Source organism: Nelumbo nucifera, chromosome 7 (genome assembly GCF_055504915.1).
Source record: "Nelumbo nucifera cultivar China Antique chromosome 7, China Antique-T2T, whole genome shotgun sequence".
NCBI lineage: Eukaryota > Viridiplantae > Streptophyta > Magnoliopsida > Proteales > Nelumbonaceae > Nelumbo > Nelumbo nucifera.
The window spans coordinates 55,718,001-55,735,149 of NC_142655.1; the positions used below are offsets into that span (position 1 = coordinate 55,718,001).

The window sequence follows — 17,149 nt, forward strand, 5'->3', positions numbered from 1 at the left end:
CTTTACAATAATAAATTTATTTAAAAATTTCAATGCACACAAGTGATATGCTATCCACTAAATGATATCAAATACTTGTAAAGAATGTTAAAAGAAATTAAAGAAAATCTAAGGTTCAATTAAGCATTTGAACCTTCAATTAAGGTGGGGTTTCTCTTAGGTTTACTTTCACTCTTGAACATAGTTTTGCAACTATTGGTTCTCTAATAACCTAACCACTGCAGCAACATTTTCTTGAAAGATTATCACAAATGGTGCGATTTTACATAGCTTGAATGCACCTACTTGTCAAGAAAAAAAAATCCCTACTAATGGTTTCCTCCAATGCTTCATCCTTGTCATCCAATTCAATTTTGAATAACCTATATGGCATGTTTCAACTCAACAGTGATTAGAATAGATCATTTAAGCAATCAAATTAGGAATTAGTTGTTTAACAGTGTTCTTTTAGTGAATCAAAACCTTTAATTTGCAATCCCTCTTGGCCTAAGTATATCAAGTTAAACTCAAACTTGAGTCTACCAATAACACGATTAGTGTTTTAAAACACTCTGAAAGATTATAATTTACAAAATTATGGATATAAGCAACTTACATGCATACGTATAACTTCATCACCATCCATCCAATGCCAATTGCCCAACAAATGAATGCCACATTCATTCTTATATATATTTGCCATTCAAGAATCAAGATTGTTTTCATGAAATATATATATATATATTGTATGCGGGCATTTAGCTTTTGTATTTTTCTTCTTTCAGTTAATCGCATCAAAACAAATGCATGCCCTCTAGTGTAATTAGGGGTGTCAATTGGATTGGATTTGGTCCAATCTGATCCAGTCCTATGTAAATCCATTATAAATGGATCAGGTCCAATCCAATCCAAATAATATTTTGGACCATTTTAGATTGGTCTAATTCAATATCTGGACTGTCCAATTTGTTCAAATTTGGTTTAATTTAGATTGATTTCAACCCAAACCCGGTCCATTGATATATATTTCTTATCTTATATCAATGGACCACATATTGGTTTAATCTAACCCAATTCAATATAAATTTATTATGGACAGGCCAGGTCCAATCCAATCTAATAAATATTTTAGATCGGATTGGTCCAATCCAATATGCCTTGTTGGTCCATCCAATCCATCTAAATTGATTTTGGACTGGATGGGGTCCATTCCAATGGAGTCAATGGATTAGATATATATGTACTCACGTCACACATTCAATGGTGGGTTATAAAGAACCACAACGGGTCCAACTCTAAGGAAGGCAATTTTTCCCATCCCCGATGAGTATCCAGGCTCCCCGATCTGATAGGTTCGGGTATGAAGAGTAATTTGGCAGGGTCGGGGTCGGGGATGGGGCTATCACTGAATCTCCAGTCAGGTTCGGAGACGGGGATGGGGAATGCAATCCTCGCCCCACTTCGGCCCCGATTACTATTATATATTATTTATATAATATTATTATATTATATATTATTCATTTATTTGATTAACTTATAAAATTATAACAATTTCAATTAATAATTAATTAAACATTATACAAATTACAAAAACTCAAAATGAGTAAAAATAAAGTAGTAAAAGACTAAAAGACAAAAACTAAAAAACTATCGAGAGTCTCTTGACTCTCTTCTACTACCACTCGATAGAGGACAGAGAAAGAAGAAAGAACAGACTACGGAGGTGGCTGACGAAACTCAAAACCCTAATTCTTTAATCTTCCTTCTTCGTTTATCATTGCCAACCACCATCGTCCATCGGACGTCGGTACTCAAAACCCTAGTTCTTCCTTCTTCATCTATCAGAACCGCAACTTGCAACAATTCTCTCTCTCTCTCTCTCTCTCTTTCTCTCTCTTTCTCTCAACTCAGCAACCCACAACTCACAACAGTCCTCTCTTGTGAAATTAGGATATAGGTATTGTTTGAAATGGAAGCCAACAAACAACCATTTCAGGTTCAGCCGGTGGCTTTCGTGTAATTGGGAATTCAGATCTCTGACGGGAAACTCATCCCCGTCGAGGTCGGGGATGGAGGAGAATTTATTTCTCCAATGGGGACCGGGAACGGGGATGGGGGATGATTTGGGAGTCGGGGTTGGGGATGGGGAATGTAATCCCCGCCCCTTTACCATTACTACCCAACTCCAAGCTTTTCTTTTTTTGTTTTGCTCCAAGGTCCAACTCCAGGCATTGGTCAACATACCTGTGAACACGGTTTTTAAATCAGACCAGACCGGATGGTCATACTAGAAAAACTGGGAACCCCAGAACTGTTATTTTGCCAAAAACCGTTGATTTAGTCAACAAACCGTTGATCCAAGTGGTCGAACCGTTTGAACCATCAAACAGTTTTGGCCATTTTTTATTTTTTTTATTTATTTAATTTTTTGTCGAAACAGGCCGTATATTCGGTTCGAATGGTCGGACCGTTCAGCCCAGGAGCCAGACCCTGACCGATTCATTGTCCAATTCGGTTTTATAAACCTTGCCTGTGAATAATAAACCCGAATTTCATTAATTCGTAAAAATATGATCCAATTTGTGCACAATTGATACAAGTTTTGACAAAAGTATGTTAGTCTCCAAAAGCAATGTGTAACATCTTTACCATATAACTAGCTTCAATCCTGCAAAAATAGATGAAGCTTTAAGCTCTATGACCGAGGAAGCCTTTGACAGAATTCCAGGGTCGAATTCAACTCAGATCTACAAATTGAGCTCGGTAGGTTCATCAAGACGGAACTCGAGGCTTTAAATTTGCTTTTAGATTAGGAATACTGGTTGGGTGATGATTGAAGGTTAGATCCAGTAACAACTTGAAGAAGCAATAAAATAAGTTTCAGTCCAAAATTCATGTTTAGCTGAATCAGAAATGAAGCTATGAATTCACATTCAAGGAATGGGTAGTCGAATTAAAACTTAGGGCCTGTTTGATTTGCAGGAATAGGGGTCTGGAATCGGATGGGATTCCAACTGTTTGATTGGGTGGGAATCAGAATCCTATTCCTATTCTTACCGGAATGGTATTCTCCCATTTGAGAGAATGTCCATTCCCTGTTCCTCCCTTGGGAATTAAATCCTATTCCTGTTAATTTTAATTTTCATTCCCATTTCTATTTGAACCAAACAGATTATGGGAATGGATCATTCCAATTTTAATTTTGAAGAATTTCAATTTCAATTCCAATTCTCACCATGAACCAAACGGACCCTTGGAATTTAGTATTGGGTAGGGGCCGCGCGCGTACCCCCACTACCACAAATTATGACGTACATTCTCCCACTCAGGGAGATGTTAGGCGGGCACCCCTCCTTGGTGCAATGGAGGTCGCCAACCTAGGTCATGGGCCTTCTTGATCACCCATTCACCTCCAGGTAAGTATGTTTCTCTCTTCTCCATTGTCTCTACTTACCTCCCTCTTTCACTTGCTTCTTTTCTATCTTACCGATGCGGGACTAGAAGTAAATGAAACCTTAGACCTACTACTGTTAGCATCCTACCATATGCTTTCCACATGAGAGTTTATTGATTGGTTGTCACCTGAGGCATAGAACCATTTGTGGGACTTTACCATCATCATGCATCAGCATCCAATTTTTATAAAGGTGTATAGAATATAGGGAGTGTTCTTTTTTTGGATTTTGAGAGGAGGAAGTTGGTAATGGGATTTTGATTCCTATTGACCAAGAAACCCATGTTCATTTTTCAGATTTATGTGGGGATTAAAGAATGTTTATTTTCTTAGGTATCACTTACTCAGAAAATAAGCGATACCCATCTCCTAGGTGAATAAATTAACTTTCCCATCTAGGGAAAAGTTGTCAATACTTAAGATGGAACAAAAAAGCCCCTTTCAACTATAGAATTTTTATGGCTAAAATGGCCATTGCTTTATTTACATGTGAAAATGTACTTACCCGAGTAAGTCTTTCTTGGGAAACACTTACCCAGGTAAGTGCATTTATCCGGGTAAGTGACTTGCCGAAAAGAGAACGGGGCAATACTGCCTACAATAAAATCCAAAACTAAGCATCCTTTGGTGAATTAGTTTATTACATATATGTAAGCCGCCATCTTCACCATGAAAGCTGGTCGGTCAGAACCCACCAGTAAATTAAAGAGGGAAGCATCCTCCACTGTGATATCATATGAGAGTGCAGAAGGAATCATCTTTCAGTATTAGAAAGAGGAAAGGCCTTCACTCCTCAAAGCATATTCAAGCCTTGCAACCTCTTCAAGAGTTTGAGAATCTATAGTTGCAGCATTAATGTAATAGCTATAATCTGCTCTGTTATGGGGACAACTTCTTTAGGTGATCAATCTTCATTGTCATCGCAAGTATCTTTTTATCTTCTTCAGCTTCTTTTGATGCCAAAAGATGTTTCAGCTTCAATCCCCTCCTTATGCTTCACTACTTTTAAACGTTTTAGGCCAGATTCAGAGCTTCCAAAAAGAGACGGAGGATCTGTAGGAAAATGCATTCTGCTCACTGCACAGCTGTTTAAAGCCAAATAGAAGCCAATAACATCTCATTATAGAGTCAGTAGTGAGTAGAGTTCTCTGCATGGAAATATGGGACTGTTTCATGTATAATGCAAATATATAGTCAAGAAATGCAATTTATGATTGGTAGTTTAGAAGAAGAAACCCACCTAGCCAACTATTAATATTGAATTGTCTGTTTGAGTTTTTTTGGGTTTATGCAAAAATGTCAACCTGAATAACTCTATAACCAAAGGCAATCTGAATTGCCATCCAAAATACAGAAATAGAGTACTGTTTCAATGTGTCTTATGTTGCAGTTTCAATCGTTTCAGATTCATAGAACTAGAAACTTCTGTCCTCATATATACCATGCATAAACAATCTGTAAGGTTGCTTATCCAAGATGTAGAACTAACAAGCAACAAGTCAGGCACTTGGATGTTAAATTGATGAAATGTAGTCAAGTTCTTCCTTCAATTAATTCTAGTAAAAACCAGGAACTTACTTTTACTACAACTACAGACTCTACTCTTACTTCTCTCCTATTATATTTTGAATCAGTGAAAGAAGCCTAACTGCAAAACTATTGTTCACATTAGAAGTAAGAAGTTCATTATTTTGTTTGATCAATGTATTCTGCCCTGCTTTTAATTTTTATGTACCAGATGAGTATAAATGATTTTGTGTGAGGTTGCATTTGGTGCTTGCTTGAATATGTTGAATGTACATTAAATTAATTAAAATTCAAAAAAGAATTCCCAACACTAACTGGAAATTTTCTTAAAAATTAGTTTCATCCAAGGTTTAAAATTTTGATATGGGGCGTATCGCATCTTTGAAAAATTGATATGGGATACGCATAGAAATCGGATGTTTCGTCTTTTTTTCATGCGTAGCGGACCCATATTGGGGGTGTATTGGGGGTGTATCGGGGCGTATCAATAGCGTATTGACAAAAAATATACAGCCAAAAACTAAAAAAAAAAAAAATTAAAGGGAGAAAGCAAGCTTCTTTTCCCCGAAATAAGCCTTCTTTCACCCCTCAAAAAACTCTAAAACTCCAAACTTCATTCCTAGAGTGCTAAATTTGCAAAAGTTTGCAAAAAACAAGTGTGAATCGTTAATTTTTTTAAAGATTTTTCTAATTTTGAAAACAAAAATATGGCAAAATAGGTAGTTTTTTTTCAATTTTTATAATATCTTGTGATTTCTTTTTTTCTTGAATGGTTAAATTTATGTTTATCTACATTTATTACATTCAAAATCACATTTGTTTTGTGTTATCAGTAGATTTATGGAAATTTCATGAACATATTTGGGGAAAATATAAATTAACAAAAATTTTGAAAATGTAATTTGTTTCTCTGCCCATAAAGACTAAGTATGTTTTAGATCTATGGATTCATCTATCATATCCATAGAGCAATTGAAATATCTTCTTTAATATTTTTTTTTGCTTTTTCATATTTTTAGAATTAAAAAATAAAATAATAATTAATTATATTTTATCATTTGATCACAACAATTGAATATATTATAATTCTGTGGATGATTTATCATATCCACAGACCAATTGAAATTTCTTCTTTAATAATTATTTTTTTTGTTTTATATTTTTTGGAATTAATAAATAAATAAATAAATATATTTTATCATTTGATCACAATGATTGAATATATTATAATTCTGTGGATGATCTATCATATCCACAAAGCAATTGAAAATTTTTCTTTAATAATTATTTTTTGAATATAGTATATAATATTTATTTATTTTTTACAATTTTTGGAAATAAATAATAAATAATTATAAATTACATTTTGACATAGAAATTGTGCCAATGCATATTTTATGATTGGATAGGAGAGTTAGGTTTTTCCCATCCCATAAAACATTAAAACTTAAGAATTATAATTTATAAATTATAATTAATTGTTTTTAATAATTAAGTTCCCAAGCTTTGAACCAACTATAATTAATCATTTATAGTTGGTGGGGTGTGTGTGGGTGTGGGTGGGTGGGGGGGGGGGGGGGGGTTCTCTTCTCCCATCCGATATGGGATAATAGTATGCTATACTTTTGGTCTTCTGTTCTTGGTTACTGCCTCCTATGGACAAATGCAACTCTTCAATGTTTGTCTACCCTAGGTTAGCCCACACCAAAGCCCAACAAGACAACCAGTCAAGGTTTGTGATCCAGCGGAGCCCTGGCCCCATCTTAGTCCAATACACCAAGCCCAATCTAAGCTCGTTATTTGGACATCAGTTGGGGCCCGGCCAACTCTAACTTCGAGTTCAAATAAACCGCCCCCACAAGATTGCCCCTACAACATTTCACAACACATCTCCGTGTACTGAGAACATCTCCCGATGATGATATCATCATTTTTGGTAATATCATCAGGAGATATTCCCAATACATGGCAGGGATGTGCTGTGAGACATTGTGGGGGGCTGATTTGATCTCTCAAACTTCTACAAAATGCCAATTTCTACTTTTAGTTTTTTTTTATTATTATTATTTGGATCGATCCAATGTCTATAATCTCTTTTGAAATGTTTATCATTTATTTGTACATTATATGAAGAAAGGATTTTAAAACAAATAAAGAGATTGGCTACAGAACCCCACCTATACCCACGAGAATATAGAAAGTTGAGGCAAAGTTTTCAAGGAGTAAACTATATCATGAATTATTGTTATATTGTCTATTTTATTGTTATATTATCTATTTTAGGGGTGAGCATTTGGTTTATTAGGTTAAAAACTGAATCGAATAAATCAAAATTTTAAAAACTGAAATAAAAAATGAAACAGAACTGAAACCGAATTATAAGAAAACCGAAATCGAAAATTTTGGTTATTTCAGTTAAAAACTGAATTTATTTAATATATATAAAATACTATATATTATAACCTATAATATATATACTATAATATATATTATGAAATTGAATTTCATTATAATTCATTATATGTAATATATTAATATATAGCATATTATATATTAAATGTTATATATTGTATATTATATATTACATATTATATAATGAATCAGTTAATTCGATTTTTTCGGTTAACCAAATTTCTAATTCTGAAAATCAAAAACCAAAATTCCTAAAAACCAAAATAACCGAACCGAATTATCCAAAAATCAAACCGAAAAAAATGAAACCAAAATTTTTGGTTCTATATTTCGGTTTTAACCAAATAATGCTCACCCCTAGTCTATTTGCATATTCAAAAAGTTAACTATTGACAATCCACCACAAAAGGCATTCAGCTGCTTGATATTTCTGCTCTTTGCTTCCTAAAGAGTTTCAAAATGAGAGCTTGGCATTCAGCTTGAGTTGATTTCTAGGCTGTAGACTCTTACCCTACTGCTGCAATCACTTACAATGATCTCACAAAAGCAATAGAGACATTTAGTTCTATGTTTCCTAGAGGCTGCATATGAGCAGCCTGATGCAATCCAGAGGAGATGGAATTTTAGATTATTGAGTTGGATGGACACTGTTGTTGACTGCTTTAATCACCCCATATGGGATCAGGTATTACATTATCATACAATTCTCAATTTTTTGTTTATAATTTTTGTTGTCAGAATGGGTAGTACATTCAAATTGGATGGTCGAATCGCCGTTTTTTATTTCTTAGAATTGGGAACTGTCCAAGCAACTGGTTCTGTTTTATCCCAATCTCGGTCCCTAGGCAAAAAGCGTTGAATCGGTCAACGACCCATTGACCCAAGTGGTCGAACCGTCAACCCATTGACCCATTCAATGGTTTTTGGTTGTTTTTTTTTTTAAATGGGAACTGTCCAGGCAACCGGTACCATTTTATCCCAATCCCGATCCCTAGCCAAAAACCGTTGAATGGGTCAACGACCCATTGACCCAAGCGATCAAACCGTTGACCCGTTCAATGGCTTTTGGCCATTTTTTTTTTATTTTTTTAATTTATGTTGTCAGAACAGGTTGTCCGTTCGAACCGGATCGTCAAACCGCCAACCCGAAAACCAGTGGCCAAAACGGTTCCGTTTTTTAGTCGTATGAGTCACATGCTTGAATGACATAACACGTATGATATTGCTTAATGGACCTCACACACTCAATTTTTTGCCTGTAATTTTTGTTGTTAGAACGGGTTGTCCGTTCGAATCGAACAGTCAAACTGCTTTTTTTTATTTTTGTAATTGGGAACCGTCCAGGTAATCGGTTCCATTTTACCCCAATCCCGGTCCTTGGCCAAAAACCGTTGAATCGGTCAACAACCCATTAACCCGAGTAGCCTAACTGTCAACCCGTTTAATAGTTTTTGGCCGTTTTTTTTTATTTTTAAAATTTTTGTTGTAAGAATGGGCCATATGAGACACACTGGCTCGATTGACATAACACGTATGATACTGCTTAATGGACCTTACACACTCAATTTTTTGCATGTATTTTTTGTTGTCAAAACAGACCATTTGTTCAAACCAGGCAGTTGAATCATCGACCCAAAAACTGGTGGCAGATAAGATAAATAAGATTCCTTATGTTTGTGAGAATTTTCAATGAATAATCTTATATATATAATTTAAAGGGAAATCTACTACCATTTGGCGAAAGGGGAGACCACCCCTTTCCCTTTAATATATATACTAGCAGGGACCCGTGCGATGCATGGGAAAACGAAATGCAATTTTTGACAAATTATTGTAATTTATTTATTTTCATATTATTTGATAATTTAAAGTAATTATCATCCTAAGTTCTACTAATTTTTGGAATTTAATGGTTATTTTTACAAAGTTATACTAATTTCATCTATTTTATCATATTTTATGGAAATTAGTGGTTATTTTTCCCTAAGTTCTACTAATTTCTGGTAATTTCTATTATATAATAATTTATCATAATTATTGGTAAATATAATATTTTATGGAAATTAGTGGTTATTTTTGGATAATTTCTACTAATTTCTGGTTATTTCTATTATACTAATTTATGAGAATTCTTGGTCAATATATACTTATTTTTTATACTTATTATATGATAGTTTATTGGTCAATTAGTGGAAATTAGTTCTATTATATAATTTCTACTAATTTCTGGTAATTTCTATTATATATTAATTTCTTGGTAAATATATACTAATGTATTATATTTATTATATGATTTATTGGTAAATTCTAGTAATTTATCGATTTTATGGAATTTAGTGGCTATTTTTGGACATTTTCTACTAATTTATGATAATTTTTGGCAAATTATTTTAATGTATTTAGGATTATATTATTTGATAATTTCAAGTAATTATCATCCTAAAGTCTACTAATTTGTAATAATTTCTTTTGATTTATTTTTAGTAATTTTTTATAAATATTGATAATTTATGTCTAATAATGGTAATTTCTTTAATTTATATTTGATAATTTTTATAATTATTTGACAATTGTTATTGTTACATTATTTGACAATTTTAGGTATACCAGTTATCAAATTTCAAAAAAAAAAAAAATTCAAATAGCAATTTTTTTAACTTACAATATGTAACAATCTTCAAAACACATGTAAACCAAAGCAATTCAAGGTTCAAAGTATCGACACGTATTGGCCGATACATATCGTGCCGGTGGCTTCCCGATGCGCCCCTACAGGGGTTGTATTGGGTCAGCCATTGGTTCAGAGGGTAGTCAAGCCTTAAACCAGCCCCTCTGAACCAATTTCGAAAAAAAATAAGTAAAACCTAAAAAAAAGCATCGACACAAGGTGTATCAGCCCATGTCGATATTTAGAACCTTGAAGCAATTCATTAAGATAAATGCAAATAGAATTTTTAACTAACGTTATATAACAATCTCGAAAGCACAAAACCCAAAAATTTACACCAAAGAAATTCAATAAGCAAAAGGACAAACATTATTTTTGATGATTCTTGTTCACATTATTTATTAAATATTTAATTATTAACAACATTTATCAATAATAGTAAGTAATTATAATATTTTATTAAATAATCAGCAATGATATTTTAATTACCAAAATTAAATTAAATTAACAGTATTTATCAGTAATAGTTAGTAATTATAATATTTTATTAAATAATCAATAACAATACTTTTAATAACATTTTTAATTATTTTTAATATAACAATAATTACTAAACTTATTAATAACAATGTTTATAATTTTAATTTAAAGTAAAATTAAAGTAAATATATATTTATTAACAATATTTATAATAACAGTAATTATTAATTATTTATAATAACAATACTGATGGGGTGGTTGCTATTAGCAGTATTAATTAATTTATTAATTATTTATAATTACAATACTGTTAATAATTAATTATTAACAGTATTACCAACCGCTCCATCAGTAATTAAATTACTACCATTGCTCCCCTTTCATGTGTGTACATATCAAACCAGACGTGTAAATCAGGTTGTGCCGCTCGCGGCCCGACACAAATTTGGACTAGCCCGGCACGGCATGGTACGATAGCCCACAAGCTGTGCTAGGCCCGACACGATGGTTCCTGCCATGCTGGGTCTAGGGTTTTAGGTCCACAGGCCGGCACGGCACGACCAAGGGGGTCGTGTCGACCTGCGGGCTGCAACACGATCCATATATATTATTTATATATTTTTTATATATATTTATATATGTTTATATATTATATATATTTATATAATATTATATAAATAATAATTATATAATAATATATAGTATATAATATATTAATAAAATAAATATATTTTTTTAAATTATTATACTAATTTATTTAATTATTGTATATATAAGGAATTATATACACAAAATTCATATAAAATTAAAATTTTAAGTTTTTTATCAATTTTTTTAAATAAATTGCTTTGGCCCGATGCACGGCCCGACCTGGCCCAAGGCTCGGCCCATGGCATGGCACAGGCCTACATGAGCTGGGCCATGGGCCGTGCCGGGCCGATCCCCAAAATTTTCATCAAAGAGGGTAACATGGCCCGTAGGCCGACACGACACAACCCGCACAAAGTATAGGCTGCCCACGGGCCCACTTTAGTCTATTAATTAATTGTTTTCCTTCCTATGACCCCATCTTCACTTCTCTTGCTCTCACACGAGCAAATTAGTGTAAATAATTTGAACTTAAAAGTATGCTATTATAATGATCTAAGTTTGAAAATAAAATATTTTCTATGCATATGTAACAAAATATAGAATACAAAAAGGTTATATTAGTATATATACAGAATATTTTTATTAAATATAAAATACAATAATAAAAGATATGTTATATAAGTATTTACTCAGTAGCTTTATAGGATCCCCTAAAAGGTACTCCACTCCCAATTTTTCAGACGTTTCCATTCCCATTTTTACACCCTAAATTTCTCTCGTTCTCAGAAAAGTTTGGCAAAAGGTTTAATATCAGCTGCCGATCTAAAACAACCTTCCTTTTTCATGTTTTGAAAATCAGACCAGACCAGACAGTTGGATTGGTTGACCTGGAAACTGGTCAGGCAATCAGTTTTGTTTCATCCTAAAACAGCTCTGGACCATATACCATTGATTTGGTTAATGACCTATTGACCTAAGTGGTTAAACTGTTGACCCATCAATTTGGACAATGAATTTTGGCCATTTTTTATTTTATTTTTAAATAATAACAGACCATCCATTTGAACCAAACTGTGAGACCATTCGATTCGTGTCCGATCCAGTTTTTAAAAACCTTGCTTTCAATGGTATAGAATAGCCAATAGGATTCATGTAGCCTACCCTATATAACCATCTCTCTCATTAAAACAAGGAAGTGAAGAAATTTTCTCTTTTTTTTTTTATTTTTTATTCCACGTTTTTATGAATTTAACCAATTAAATTCTTACACTTGAACCATTTTTGGCCACGTTAGATGGCTTTAAAAGAGCCATGTTTCATAACGATTCTAGGAGGGTTTATCACGTCCGAAACCACTCCTAGATCGTGTCCAACTCAAGCACAAAAACTTTGTTTTTCTTCTACTTTTCAAGTTAGTTTTTTTCCATTCTTTTTCTTCGTTCTCTTCTCATGATCAACACCTATATTTCTTACTTTTGTTCTGTTTTCCTTCATGTCAAACCTTTCACAGTAGTGGAAGTAATTCTATTTTGAGAGAGAAAAACAGAGGTGGAAGGACACCAACCAGGTAAATCGTTTCACCATCTCTTTTCTTCATTTTCTATTCCGAACCTAGTTTAAATTTTGTTGTTTTTCTCACTAAAATCAAGGGGTGGGAAGGCGCTATTTTGGACGAAAATTACTCTATTTTGGACAAAATAACAGGGTTGAACTACTCCGATTCATCGCCCAAATAGGTAAAACTCCTTCCCCGTCTCCATTTTCTTCCTCTATTCCGAACCCAGTTTAAAATTCATTGTTTTTTTTTACTAAAAACAGGTGTGGGAAGATGCCATTTTGTACTAAAAAGAGACATTGTTTTAGACTAAAAACAGGGGCAGAAGGAGACCAGGCATGATTAGTACGTTTTGCTCCTGATTCTGTTTTTATTTCTGATGTGGCACGACCCGGGCACTCCTACCTGGCGGGTGACTGGCTCCTCGCTGGCAACGACCGACACCTGAGAAGATGAAAGGAAGGATTCCCGGGGATTAGCTCGATGGGAATACTCCGATGCTTAAGTTAGTACTGTGTATGGGGAGTAAAGAGAGAAACAAAAGCTAAGAGTGGAGGTCGCGCTTTATCACTATATTCCCGAGATTAGAGGTCTCAAGAGAGCCTTTCTCTTCTGCCCTGGGGGGCTCTTATAGGAGTGCTCTTGCGAGATCGGGCATAACCGCCACGGGGTCCCTGCCACACCCGTTACTTGCCAGGGCTGCGCAGGTGGCCGTTGGGACGTACTCCTTACTCGGGCGAGTGACACATCCCCAAAGTGACAGGTACGCCTCCGCCTACTGAGAGACGTGGGCGCAGACTGTTGAAAGGACAGGGACTGCGCCGTCAATTAGGGACGTGGCCCAGTCTGACAGGTACGACTTATTAACTAGAAGCTTCCTGAGGGAAGCTTGTGCGGCCCGCTCGCGAGCTACTCTGTAACGAAATTTGAATACTTCAGAAGTACCCTTAGTAGAATTGGTCCTCAGAATATCCCTTGAGGTAGTTCGGGGAACTCGGAGCTCGCATTGTGGCGAGCTCCTCCTTTACCTTGCTACCACGTAGCGGGCTGCTTTATGGGCCTATCACTTAACCGTATCGGAACACGATGCTGAGCTGTCGCTTACGCTGAGTCGGCATCCACGTGTCGCCATTTCATAGGTCGGGTCAAATCATCCTTCATCAATTGCCCCCCACTCCTCGGGCTAAGAGTGTTGCCTTAGCGCAGGGAGTTTATGAAGCGCGATGGACTGATTTGACCGAAATTCAAAACTAGATTGACTGTCTTCAATAAATGTATTTGCGGGAATCAAGAGATCTTCTGACTTCTCTAACTTTTCAGGTTCCGAAAACATGATGAGGTGGCCTTTAATTCCGAATGTCATGCTGCTGCGACTACCTTAATCGTGGAAGACGTGCTGCCAATCGCCTTCGATTTTTAGAAGGCGTGCGGTCAGGGCGCCTGCGGACCGTTGGATCTGCTTTGATCCGGGCCATCGGTTTGAGAGGGCGAGGGCTATAAATGGGGAGCTCCCCCCCCCCCCCTTTGGCTCTACCTTCGTCCGCGCTATCTTGCTTTGGATTCTGAGGTTGCGTACTTCGCTTAGTCTACTCAAGTTTGTCAATCCGCTCCGTTCCGTCTACTCTGGTGAGTCTCAATTGCCGTCAGCCATGTCTAGGTACCCACGACATACCTACCATAGGGACAATAACCAAGATGGTGATGCTCCCTCGAGCTCGGGGGGAGCCTGGGAGCATATCCTAGAGGCTCGGGAGGCCTCTGACGACATGGCATCCACTTCTAGAGGGAGGGAGCCCGATACCTTTGGCCCTTCTTTAGTGATAGCGGAGAGACTCAGGTCTCTAATCCACTACTTTCGCCTTCCCGGGGACCTGGTTTACAACCTCCCTACTAGCAACTTTCCTTGGGAGCATGGTCCCAATGACATAGTGATTTTCCACGAACAGCTCGAGGCTGGCCTGCGTCTTCCCCTGCACCCCTTGATAGTGGAGGTGCTGAACCACTTCAACGTCACCATTGACCAGCTTCACCCTAACGCTGTTCGAAACATGGTTGGGACTATATCCCTATGTCACGAGTACTGCCTCCCCTTGGACCTTGATGTTTTCGCCTCTATCCTTTGTATAAAGAATGCTGCTCCTGGGGTTCCTCCGGAGAGGCACTTTTATTACCTCTCCCCCCGTCGCGGCTACAAGCTCTTATACGAGCTGCCGAATAAGATTCCCGCCTGGAAGCGGGACTACTTTGTGGTCCGTAACCCCGAGGGGTGGCCCTTTCCCACCTCTTGGAGGTGTGCTATCCAGGACCCGGGGGCCGAGCTGAACCCCGAGATTCGGAAAACGATGCTGTCTTGGGCGTCGGTAGGCTTCCTACCCTCTGCTCGGACTACTTGGCCGAGGAGAAACTCGTGCAGGCAAGCTTGAGCCCGGGTAAGTCGGTCTTTTAGGTCGCGTAGCATCTTGTGACTTGTGTACACATGCATTTTGCTTCCTGTTGGACTAATATCTTGTGGTCTTTTGGCAGCCATCATGTCTAGTGCCGATTCGCGCCGCCTACTCTCGGGCAGCCAGAGGCGCCAGGTGAAGAGGACGCGCCCCGACCGGACTCCTACTTTGGGAAGCACTGAGTTCGGGTCTGCCGAGCCGGTCCTGCCTTCTCCACCCGAGGTCCCAACGCCCCTTCCTGAGGGGACTAGTGAGATCAACCCTGAGGGAAGCGAGCTCCCTCAGCTGGGGGAGGTGCCCTTTAACCCCCTTCAGCCTCGACCTTACCCTCGATTCCCAGTGGGGAGCTGGGATGGGGTAAATGATTATTTGCTAGCTCGTCGGAGGAGTCGGAAAGCAATCACCAACGATGAAAATGCTCAGTGGGGAAATATGGAGCCTGGGGATCTCTCCGCATTCGCCTCTGCTCACTGCATGGTGGTAAGTGGCCTTTTTCCCCCTTTTTTCTCTCTTGTTTTGCCCTTTTCCGCGGTCTTCTAATCTTTCGTTTTTGCTGATAGGTAAACTCTGCCATCCATGCCATGGCTCTCTAGACGCGCATCCATCGCGTCGACGCCCTCAACCAGCGTGCAACCAACTAGAAGCTCCAGGTAGAGCTCGACCGGATCCGGGGTGAGCTCCATCACACCCGCAAGGGGAGCGAGTCTCAGGAGCTGCACGTTCATGACCAGGAGGCTCAAATCACTCGGCTTACTGAAGAGAGCGCACGCTATAGGGAGGAATCGTCGAGGATGGCGGGAGAGAGGGAGCTCCTCAGGCAATAGGTGCGGGAACTGGAGTCTACTCTTCTGAATCGGACCTGAAACTTTGACCAGATGGTGGAGGCTGAGCGAGAGAAAGTAGTCTGGGATTTTAAAGACTCCCAGGAGTTCCATGACCTCCAGGCGGAGTATGGCTCAGGTTCGTACCGCTCAGGGTTCAAGCTTTGCCGGTGGCTGGTTCGGAAGTTCTCCGGACTTAACCTCGACGGCATTACCATGAAGGGTCTGTCCCCTGAGACAGCAGACCAAGCGGACAAAGAGGAGCCTGACTCTCCGGAGGATGAGGAGGCGGATCCTTGAGGTGGCGTTTCTCTGGGCTTCTGTGGCTTCCGGGTGCCGTAAACCCGGTCTTTCACCAGTTTTTTCCTGTTGGGCAGTTGTGCCCTGTGATGATTGAACCTTTCCCGAGCTGCTTAGCTCGGTTGCTGCATTTGTTATTTTCTTTTCACTGCATTTGTTTGCTGTTTTTTTTTTTTTTTTGAAGAATGAAAATTTTCTCCCTTCTTCTGGGTATGATGAACTCTTTTTATTTTTGCTAAAACGATCTCATCTTTTTTTTTTTGAAGTTACCTACCCAAAGTAGGGCTCTTCGGTAGGCGTTCTCCCCATCTGTCACGTTTAGGTTTTCCGCGGCATACCGCGAAGTGATTACTACGTACGTCCGAACTAAGTACTGATTAGTTATTCCTTAGCTCGACCGACGTATCGAAACGAGCTATGCTTCGCATGGTTTAAACCCGAGCTGCTTACGCCTTTGATTTTTCGTACTTTGCCTTCGCCATTGAGGCAACTTTCTTCACGCCGAGGTCTTTTTTAGCTCGGTGTTTTGGCCCTTGGGCTTAGGGAGGGACCCGTAGTCTGCTCTTGGATTCTCCCACGCCGAAGTGGCGATTGGGGTTTTCTTATTCCGAGGTCATGTTAGCTCGGTGTTTTTGCCCTTAGGCTTAGGGAGGGACCCGTAGTCCGCTCTTGGATTCTCCCAAGCCGAAGTGACGATTGGGGTTTTCTTGTACCGAGGTCATGTTAGCTCAGTGTTTTGGCCCTTAGGCTTAGGGAGGGACCCGTAGTCCGCTCTTGGATTCTCCCATGCCGAAGTGGCAATTGGGGTTTTCTTGTACCGAGGTCATGTTAGCTCGGTGTTTTGGCCCTTGGGCTTAGGGAGGGACCCGTAGTCCTCTCTTGCTTCTTACAAATAATATTGCCTCAGATTGACGATAT

The 17,149-nt window shown here is 38.0% G+C and overlaps 1 long non-coding RNA gene and 1 other non-coding gene across 2 annotated transcripts; one reads left to right on the forward strand and one right to left on the reverse strand.

The window, feature by feature from the left end:
* Nucleotides 1-3,249: 3,249 nt before the first annotated feature.
* LOC148790511 (U1 spliceosomal RNA) lies at nt 3,250-3,403 on the reverse strand. The gene has a single exon (XR_016078990.1). It is a non-coding gene; the product is annotated as a U1 spliceosomal RNA (small nuclear RNA).
* Nucleotides 3,404-12,220: 8,817 nt separating this feature from the next.
* On the forward strand, nt 12,221-16,436 carry LOC148790512 (uncharacterized). The gene is made up of 7 exons (XR_016078776.1): nt 12,221-12,522; nt 12,622-12,678; nt 12,761-12,847; nt 12,930-13,429; nt 13,987-15,095; nt 15,190-15,590; nt 15,671-16,436. It is a non-coding gene; the product is annotated as an uncharacterized LOC148790512 (long non-coding RNA).
* The last annotated feature ends 713 nt before the right edge of the window (nt 16,437-17,149 follow it).